A 10,127-nucleotide genomic window follows, 5' to 3' on the forward strand; every position below is an offset into this window, starting at 1 on the left:
CTGTTTGACTTGCATACTGTTTTAATAAAGCTGCACATGGATCCTCACGCTACTGCCTCTTCGTTACAGAAGACTTCGCCAGATCTCGATCCAGCGGCGTTCTACAACTTCACCACAGAGGTCACTGCTCAAGCATCGGTCCTGGCCACACACCAACAACAGCTCAACCGATTGACTGCTATTACTGAAGATCTGGAAAAGGCATTACAATCACTTCAACTCCCAGCACCCAGTGAGCCTGTTCCACCCCCCACTCCGCCTCAGGCACCGACTATTCCCCTTACCTCCAGTCCTCGTCTGGCCTTCCCCAAAAAGTTTGATGGATCTCCAGACAGATGTAAGGGATTCTTACTTCAATGTTCTATGTTTGTTAATCAACAACCCATGTTGTATCCTGCAGATGAGAACCGCATCGCATTTGTGTGTTCACTTCTCACGGGGAGAGCGTTGGATTGGACTACTGCAGTATGGAGAGATGATAGACCCACTTTCCCTTCATTTAGGGATTTTATTCAACGCTTCAAAGAGGTGTTTGAACACTCCGTTGGAGGAAAGGAGGCGGGTGAGCAACTGCTGTCCCTCCGGAAAGGAAGGGGTTCGGCGGCGGATTATGCATTATCATTTCGCACTCTCGCAGCTCAGACAGGGTGGCCAGACGATCCTCTCAAGCTCCACTACCGTAAAGGCTTGTCTATGGAGTTGCAGTCTGAACTTGCCTTTCGCGACGAGGGGAGGTCACTGGAGCAATTAATCGAGCTGTCCATCAAAATCGACAATCTCCTTCGATCTCGTCGCACCAACCGTCTGTCCACTTCCCCCATGTCACTCGCTACAGTTAACTCTGACGTAGAACCCATGCAAATTGGCGTAACACACATCAGCGAGGAGGAGAGAGAGAGATGGATTCGACAGAGTCTATGTTTGTACTGTGGATTACCAGGACATTTAAGAGCAACCTGTCCTACTCGTCCGTCCCGCAATCCCACTGTGGTGAGTCCGATTCTCAAATCTACTTCTAGTTTAGAGATTGCAGTTACTCTGGAGATAAATGGGAGGGTCGTCGAGACAGTAGTATTGATCGACTCGGGGGCTGCAGGAAACTTCATTGATATGTCTTTTGCGGAAAATAACCATATTCCCCTTGTTCCCTATGACTCTCACTTGGCAGTCGCAGCGCTAGATGGCCGACCTCTGGGCTCCGGTCGCATCAAATTCACCACTGAAGATCTGCAGTTGAGCACTGGAGTTCTCCACACTGAAACAATCCATCTGTTTGTGTTTCAATCACCACAAAACCCCATCATCCTCGGACTTCCATGGCTGGAGCTGCACAACCCCTCTATCTCCTGGACTAAGAAGCAAATCACTCAATGGTCAGACTTCTGTCTTCACAACTGTCTACACAACTTACCCGTCAAGAAGGGGAGCGAGACTTCCTTAACAGAACCACTTCTCAGTGTCTATCAGGATCTAGCCGAGGCATTCAGCAAAGTGAAAGCAACACACTTACCTCCTCACCGAGACAGCGACTGTACCATAGATCTTCTCCCAGGATCACAACCTCCCAAGGGCAGAGTCTTTCCGCTGTCACAACCCGAAGCAGAGGCTATGAGATCCTACATTCAGGAGGAACTCGTCAAAGGTTTCATTCGTCCCTCCACGTCACCTGCATTAGCAGGCTTCTTCTTCGTCAAGAAAAAAGATGGAGGTCTTCGTCCCTGTATCGACTATCGATCTCTCAACGACATCACAACCAAGTTCCGTTATCCTTTGCCTCTCGTCCCTGCAGCTCTCGAACAACTCAGACAAGCAAGATATTTCACCAAACTGGATCTTCGTTGTGCCTATAATCTCATCCGCATTCGTGAAGGGGACGAGTGGAAGACCACCTTCTCCACCACGACGGGGCACTACGAATATCTCGTTATGCCGTTCGGCCTGTCCAATAGTCCTTCCGTGTTTCAGGCTTTCATTAACGACGTTTTCAGAGACATGCTGAACCAAAATGTAATTGTTTACATTGACGACATCCTCATTTACTCTGAGACTTATGAGGAACACGTTAAACACGTCAGAGCGGTTCTGAAACGTCTCATTCAACACCAATTGTATGCCAAAGCAGAGAAGTGTGAGTTCCACCAAGAAACCATCTCCTTCCTCGGGTATGTGATTAGCTCGGGAGGGGTCGCCATGGACGAGAAGAAGGTACAGGCGGTAGTTCACTGGCCCCAACCTACTACTCTCAAGGAACTACAACGCTTCCTAGGTTTCGCCAATTTCTACAGGCGGTTCATCCGTGACTTCAGCAGTATCGCTGCCCCCATGACATCCATGATCAAGAAGGGAGCCCACCGCGTAACCTGGTCCTCAGCAGCCATAGCAGCGTTCCGCTCACTAAGAGAGCGATTCACGGCCGCTCCCATCCTGCACCATCCCGATCCCGAACGTGAGTTCATAGTGGAAGTAGATGCTTCAAGCACAGGCATTGGGGCAGTGCTCTCACAACGCCAGGGGGAACCTCCCAAGCTTTTCCCCTGTGCTTTCTTCTCCCGTAAATTAAACTCTACCGAGCAGAATTAGTACGTTGGCAACCGCGAACTTCTCGCAATGAAGGCAGCGTTCGAGGAGTGGCGTCACTGGCTGGAAGGGGCTAAACATCCTTTCACTGTTCTCACTGATCATCGTAACCTAGAATATCTGAAATCAGCCAAACGACTCAACCATCGACAAGCCAGATGGTCACTCTTCTTCACCAGATTCGATTTTAGAGTTACTTATCGTCCAGGCTCTCAAAATACCAAGGCGGATGCTCTCTCTCTACTTTATGAATCAGACCTCCTGTCGCCAGATCAAGAACCCATCATTCCATCCACTATCATTCTCGCACCTGTGCAGTGGGACATACTAACCGAAATCGCAGAAGCCCAGGTCATCGAGCCACCACCGGCTGAAACCCCATCCAACCTAATGTACGTTCCCCTGGCTCTAAGACAGAGAGTAATACAAATGGTACACAATAACCCCAGTTCCGGGCATCCAGGTATAACGGCTACAGTACAACTCCTCAACAACAAGTTCTGGTGGTCTTCTATACGAGCGGACACCATCACGTTCATTCAAAATTGCACCATCTGCAATACCTCCAAATCTCCGTGTCAATTACCTGCCGGCCTTCTTCATCCATTACCCATCCCATAAAGACCATGGTCACACATCGCCATCGACTTCGTGACGGACCTACCTCTCTCTCAGGGCCACACTACCATTCTCACGGTAATAGATCGTTTCTCTAAAGCCTGCAGACTAATACCTCTTCCCAAACTCCCCACTGCCCTGGAAACTGCTGAGGTCCTCTGCAATAATGTTTTTCGATTCTATGGTCTACCGGAGGATATAGTCTCTGATCGGGGTCCACAGTTCACCTCCTGAGTCTGGTCCGCCTTCTGTCAGCTACTGAACATTAATGTCAGCCTAACCTCCGGATATCATCCTGAAGCCAACGGTCAAGTGGAGAGATTAAACCAGGAACTCACCCGCTTCCTTCGCTCATATTGCCAGAAGAATCAGTTCGACTGGAGCCGCTATCTGTTATGGGCGGAGTACGCTCAAAATTCACTCCGCAAACCATCTACAGGGCTCACCCCCTTTCAGTGCATCCTAGGCTACCAACCCCCATTGTTTCCGTGGTCTGGAGAACCCTCGGACTTACCTGCAATTAATTTGTGGTTACAACGCAGAGAGGAGACGTGGAATAATGCTCATGTGCATCTACAAAGAGCAGTGCATCGCACCAGAGGACAGGCCAATCGTCATCGGCGAGCCAATCCCAACTACCAACCGGGGCAATGGGTTTGGTTGTCCACCCGTGACATACGGCTCCGGTTACCCTGCAAAAAGCTCAGTCCCAGGTACGTGGGTCCTTTCAAAATCATTAGACAAATCACTCCAGTTTCATTTAGATTAGCCTTACCTGACCATTACCGTATCTCACCCACCTTTCATGTCTCTTTGCTCAAACCCGCTGGTGGTCCGAGAGGAGAGGAGGTCCTAGATGGGGCTGGTGACCAGAGAGCTCCTCCCCTCATCATCGACGGTCAGGAGGCCTACCGGGTCCATGAAATCCTGGACACTCGACGTCGGGGCAGGTTCCTCCAGTACCTCGTGGACTGGGAGGGATACGGTCCAGAGGAAAGATCCTGGATCAATGCTAATGATGTTCTAGACCCTTCACTCACTACTGACTTCCACAGAGATCACCCGGACAAACCTGCTCCAAGATCTCGAGGAAGACCCCGGCGTCGTTTGCCTCCTCGCGTCAGGAGCCGCTCACAGGGGAGAGGCTCTGTCACGAATGCAGCCTCTGTGGCTCCCTCCGCTCACCACCAGAGGTCACCATCTCCTGAGTACTAATTCCTTGGACTTCATTTCCCATATACCCCGTACCTGTGGCTGATTTGACTCACAGGTGTTTCCCATTGACCTTCTCTATTTAAACTGTGCTCTCAGCTTCCTCCTTGCGAAGTCTTGTCTTGCCATGCAACCATTTCTGAGCGTTTATCCCGTGTGTGATTACCCGTGTATGACCTGGACTGTTTATTGGACTTTGATTCTTTGCCGCCTGCCTTTTCTGATTGTATCTGCCTTGTCATCTGATTACCCTGAGTGTTTGTCGCCAGCCCCGATCTTCAGCCTGAACCCTGACTCTGATTCTGCCTTGTCTGCATTGTACTCGAAGCCTGTGATTGAACTCTGCCTGTTTGACTTGCATACTGTTTTAATAAAGCTGCACATGGATCCTCACGCTACTGCCTCTTCGTTACAATACCGATGAACTTGGAGAAGTTCAGGAATCATCAGCATCAACGTGTCGATATTGATGACAAATCCAATGATCGACAAGCACCTGCAAAAGAAAAAAGTTGGATTACTCTGATCATGGCGAAATAAGAAACCCAAAGAAAGCACCAGTTTAACTATATAGTATACTTGTAGACAATGGAACAAAATCTTGGATAAAATGTAATTGCAGAACTGGGAGAACTTAAGAACAACACATTCAATACCTACCAATACCTACCATTTTGCCCTACCCTACATGTACTTGATGTTGTGTAATGCATACCATTTAGAAACATCTAGTACCTGAAACACACTAAATACAAGATAATTCCAACAGAAAGAAAACTGCAATAAAAAAAAAACATTTAAACAACAGAACATCATATCAACATACATCTATTCAAAATATAAAGAGAACAGTACATATTTCTAAACTTTATGCTCAATGAGTAAACATGCAAGTACTAATATTTACTTGACTTCCTTTCCATAGGTATGCTTTGAACTACAGCAAATTGCACAGAGCTTTACCACTCCGATGAATTATAAAAATAAAGTAAATATTAAAACATGTACTTGGTTCTATAATCACTAATTGTATTACCTCAATGAATTGTGCTGTTGCCTCACAGTCCTTAAACTGAGAGTACCCAAGATCCATCATTGTGCGGAGAGCCACTGACACGGAACGACTCAGTGTCTGTGCAGCCAGGGACACCCTCATCTTGTGGTTTTCAAAGTAGACGTGTTTGTCTGTAATTTTATTGGCAGCATGCAGTCCATCTTTTTTTTGCACATCATTGCGTTGATTGAAGTACCTCCAATTGATCTGTATGGTGGTCGTTGCAATTGGACTGTATGCCTGCAAAGTAAGAATCAGTCACTGCTCAAACAGCAAAATGTTGATCATCACGTCCAGCCATAACTGTGCAAATGGACAGACAACAATATTTAGATATAACGTTTAGCAGCAGAGGCATAACTTGTACAAATAGGTCTACAACGATCATTATTTACCTGCAACATATTACGTGCCAACTTGAGCATGTGACAAGCGTCCATCATTACAAATACTTTCTCGCCAGTCACCGGATGCGAGAAACTGGTTTGAAGCGGCTCTCGTGGGTCTGCCTTCAGGTCACACCCAAGTTGGTTGCACATGCTGACATTGGAGGCATGCCCATCCATTGTTACACATACCACCCTAATGCCCCGTGCATGCAGCTCCTCCAAAGCATGACTAAGAAGGACCCTTTGTGTTTCTGGAGAGAGAGTTGGTCAGGAAGTAAGCAATGGGAGCCTTACAATGTCCTTGTAGGCCAACCACCATGAACACAAGAGCCTCAGTAGCAACATCAGTCTCACTGATTCCATCACCCATGTCTACAAAAACATTGACTGTGTATGATGATTATATTGCACACGTTTTCTGATGGACAAGGCATCCAACATGAGTGAAACACATCCGTATTTAGCCTGGTCTCCCTGGCATCTTCTCTCCAGCATATCCAGCATCATTTTGTTCAGGCCAGGTTTGGAATCCACCGAACGCAGCCACCTGTAAAAAAATTGAGAAGAAGCTTTTCAACGTGTTTGCATCAGTAATTTCCAAAAATTAAATTCAGATAACATTAAGCCTACCTTTGTATTGTATGTGGATGTGGGAGGGGAAAATGTCGAGTCTCTCTGAGGTATGTGTATGCCTTTGGGCCATGAAGATGGAGTGTGAGCGCAAATTCTCAGTAGTCCTTTGTGTACTCGTGGCCTTGCTTTGCCACGAGGTCTAACTGAAGATCTGAAATGTTATGATTTAAAATGAATAAGTCCCCTTCAGATAATAACTAAGGAGTTTAATAAAGAGAGTAAGAAGAATAACATGTACACGAATTTCAAAGTGCTAATTTTTTCTTACCAGAGTAGAATTCAAGCTTCTCTTTGAGCTCTTCATTAATGAGGTTATTTTTCCTCAAATCCCCCAAAAGACTCTTCACTGTAGTTTTGGCATTCTCTCGCTCCAGACTTTCCACTCTTGCCAAGGCTTCACTGAGTCTGGTCTTAAGAGTGGTAGGAGAATCAGGCAAGGCATAGCCATGATCCTAGTAGAAAGAGGAATTAACATGGTTTGAGTAATGTTTCACTTCACTTCACTGCCAGCACTCTGTGTGTGTGTGTGTGTGTGTGTGCCAGCAATGCATGTTCAACGTGTCTTAAATTGTGTGTGTATGGGTTTATTTGTGAGCCTGTTTAATATGAGTGGCAGCAAACAAGTGAGATTTGAATATATCCAGGAAACATTATGATATGATGTTTAAAGTAGAAATATTCACATCATTAGGCTGAGGTTGTGGGCTGGAGGTTGCCGTTTCCTTGGAATCCTGAGAGTCCACGGGCAGACTTTCTTCAGCTCTTCTGGAGGTAGACGTATCCCTGCCCTTTTCCAACTAAAAGCAAGAAGCATAATACATAATGAAATTTTAATAAAGGGTTAAGTATCTTACCCTGCCCCGTGATTGATAATATAGGCTAATATTTACATTTATGAATGCTAACAGCCTCATGAGGATACACCTACTCTTTGGAGGTGAACCGGGAAGCTGAAGACGGAAGGAATAACATTATCTCGGAGTCTGACAATCTGACCTGTCCTATCAAAATCACCCTGCTTAAAATGTTGAGAGCAAAGCACGGATGAATCATTTGGATGGAACCCTTCTCTCCTCAAAGCCACTTCCCACTTCTTCCTCACAACTTTGTCCCTGGGAAACCTTCAAAATGAAAACGAAAGATTTTGGAGAGTCTACACAAAATCATTTCACAATGGAGGTCAAGCTTATTTTCTTCCTTCACATTTCTTAGAACCTTTCTTCAACAAAACTCCAATTTTTAAATAGAGTTAAGCTACTGAAAAGTTACTTGATTCAGTAAATAGTGAAGCTAACAACAAAATACTAAGTTACTAGCTAAGCTACAAGTAGTGACTGCCCAACACTGATAATACAGTCTATGACACTTGTGTAAAATTCACTGGCCAATGTTATTATAGCAATAATAATTGTTTTATTTCTACATAGAATTATGGGAGGGGGTAACTTAATTTGCGCATCGCCGTCATGCGTGTATTATATTGCTTCCTGATATCACGTGCGCAAAAAAAAAAAAAACTATGTATATATAATATATGTATTTATACAACAGGGCAGTTGAATGCTTGTACCTGATAACCGAGAAGCTCTTGTAATTATTACTTTACCCCACCTCAGCAGTAAACATAGCCTAGCTAACGTTAGCTGGCTACGATTTCAGTACAGTAATATCAAAGATCCTTGCTCCTTCTCAATTATCTGGTAATATTCCATTCACAAAATACAACCAATAGTACGGTAATGTTAAAACTTACGTGTGAAAAGTAATCCCTCGGGCCCTATTTGCGATGGTCCGCCGATTAGAACAGGAAAATGCTGCACAGTGCTTTGGCATCTTATCTGCTGCCACGCAACAAAACTAGGAGTGTGACCGGTTCAAGATGGCGGCCGTATTTCTCGGTGCTCAGCGGGCAATAGGGCATCTAGTCTCTATATGATGTCTATGGTTCTAATCACACTGGTGTCCAGGGACCAGCCAAGAGCGATCAAACCGGTGTGATCGTACGTGCGAAAGGGTAAACAGCCTAAAATAAACATGTTTTTCTTTTCCAAAAGAATGCATTTGGGCTACTGCTATAGGCAGCAAAGTCATACCATTAGTAGCAACAGGACTAGCGTAGCCAGGAATCACAATGTAGGTGGGCCCAGAGAAAATCAGGTGGTCAAAATAGTGATGTGTGATCAAAATAGGCCAACACAACCACACCTGCTTGAATACACCACAGTTTAATCAGAGCACAAGCATGTATGTCATCATAAGCAATGTTAAGAACATAACGATAAAAACAGCATTTCCACTGCGCGCGGCCACACTACACACACAGGCGCATCTGACAGATGCCAAACAACACCATCATCAAATCAGCAGGACAGTAGTGGACAGTGTGTAAAAACAATGCTTGGTCATAGTCTGGCTCAGCGGTCACATAAACCATGTTAAATAAACAACATTGACTAGGCAACTACATAGTAAACATAGATTGGCTTACTTTTGATGACTAGCTTATAACAGGGGACGACAGCAGAGTTGAACAAGCAATGATTTTGTTATAGTCCGTCGATTCAGTCAATTCTCTTTCAAATGAGAGCAAGTAAGTTGCTTAGTAAATTGCTCTTTTTCATTTTAGTTTATACTTAGCTAAACTTCAGTGTCCCTCTGTGAAATATGCTCGTCGTTGTGAAGGGGGGGTGGGCTGTTCGCAATCTGACTGGGAAATGCGCTACGCGGGCATTTCGTAATCACCATGACAACCAAACAAGAATCAAGAAACATTGAGATTTATTTTTATAGGTCAAGAATTGTGATAATCGCAACAGAATTCCCTCCGGCTACTTTGTGAGGCCACTGACTGGATGGGCCTGACTGACATGTGGGTGGGCCCAGGCCCATCCAGGCCCACCCGTAACTACGCGAATGAGCAACAGGGTGATATAAGGTGGTTTATTATTGTTGTTTCTCTACTCCTATATTAATAAACGTTGAACTCAAAAGAATGAAGTGCAGTGTTAAGCAATTTATTTATCACACACAACGCGCCTGCTCATAGGCAACTTTTTATCTTTTTTAAAGAGACCCCCACAAAGATGAAATCATAATTCAAACTGAGAAGATGACGCTCACGATCATTTGATGGGAAAGTGTTAAAGGTAAGCCATTAATTTTGCGGCATTGGTTAGGCACTTTTACGTTTTTTCGCTGGTTTCTCATGATTTGGATATCCAGAAAATGCACACTGACCCTAGCCTGGCTAACGTCAGACCTCGTCTCATTGAGACGTGGGTCTGGGAACCACATGTTAATTTTCTCGTATTTGAGGCGTGGTTTACGAATGCCCAGAGCCGTTTATTGGATTCTACAAATGTCTATCAAATGCGCCTGTACGTAGCTCATAGCCAATCGTTTCAATTATACCAGATGTAAGGACTGGGCGAGGGGTGAATCTGAATAACTAAATACATCCTAGCTAAAATCCTAAAGCCTTCAGGCCCAAAAAGCCTGGATGTAAATTAACATACACACACACACACACACACACACACACACATACACACACACAACCACATACGCATCCCCCACAAGTGAAGCCCGCTCAGGACAGAGCGTGGTGTCCAGTTACGAGACATTTTTATGACTGACTGGAATGT

The 10,127-nt window shown here is 45.2% G+C and overlaps 2 long non-coding RNA genes across 2 annotated transcripts in view; both read right to left on the bottom strand.

Moving 5' to 3' along the window:
• Window positions 1–6,850, bottom strand: part of LOC143739171 (uncharacterized) — an 8,427-nt gene extending 1,577 nt beyond the window's left edge. The window contains exon 1 of the long non-coding RNA XR_013204141.1: window positions 6,752–6,850. This is a non-coding gene — a long non-coding RNA (uncharacterized LOC143739171). The remainder of the gene's footprint in view (window positions 1–6,751) is intronic.
• Window positions 6,851–7,168: 318 nt separating this feature from the next.
• LOC143739172 (uncharacterized) lies at window positions 7,169–8,330 on the bottom strand. The gene is made up of 3 exons (XR_013204142.1): window positions 8,237–8,330; window positions 7,412–7,604; window positions 7,169–7,280 (listed from the first exon to the last, which is right to left on the bottom strand). It is a non-coding gene; the product is annotated as an uncharacterized LOC143739172 (long non-coding RNA).
• Window positions 8,331–10,127: the final 1,797 nt, after the last annotated feature.

The sequence above is a fragment of the Siphateles boraxobius genome, unplaced genomic scaffold, assembly GCF_051911475.1.
Source record: "Siphateles boraxobius isolate OS27281-9 unplaced genomic scaffold, OSU_SipBor_1 16, whole genome shotgun sequence".
NCBI classification, from domain to species: domain Eukaryota; kingdom Metazoa; phylum Chordata; class Actinopteri; order Cypriniformes; family Leuciscidae; genus Siphateles; species Siphateles boraxobius.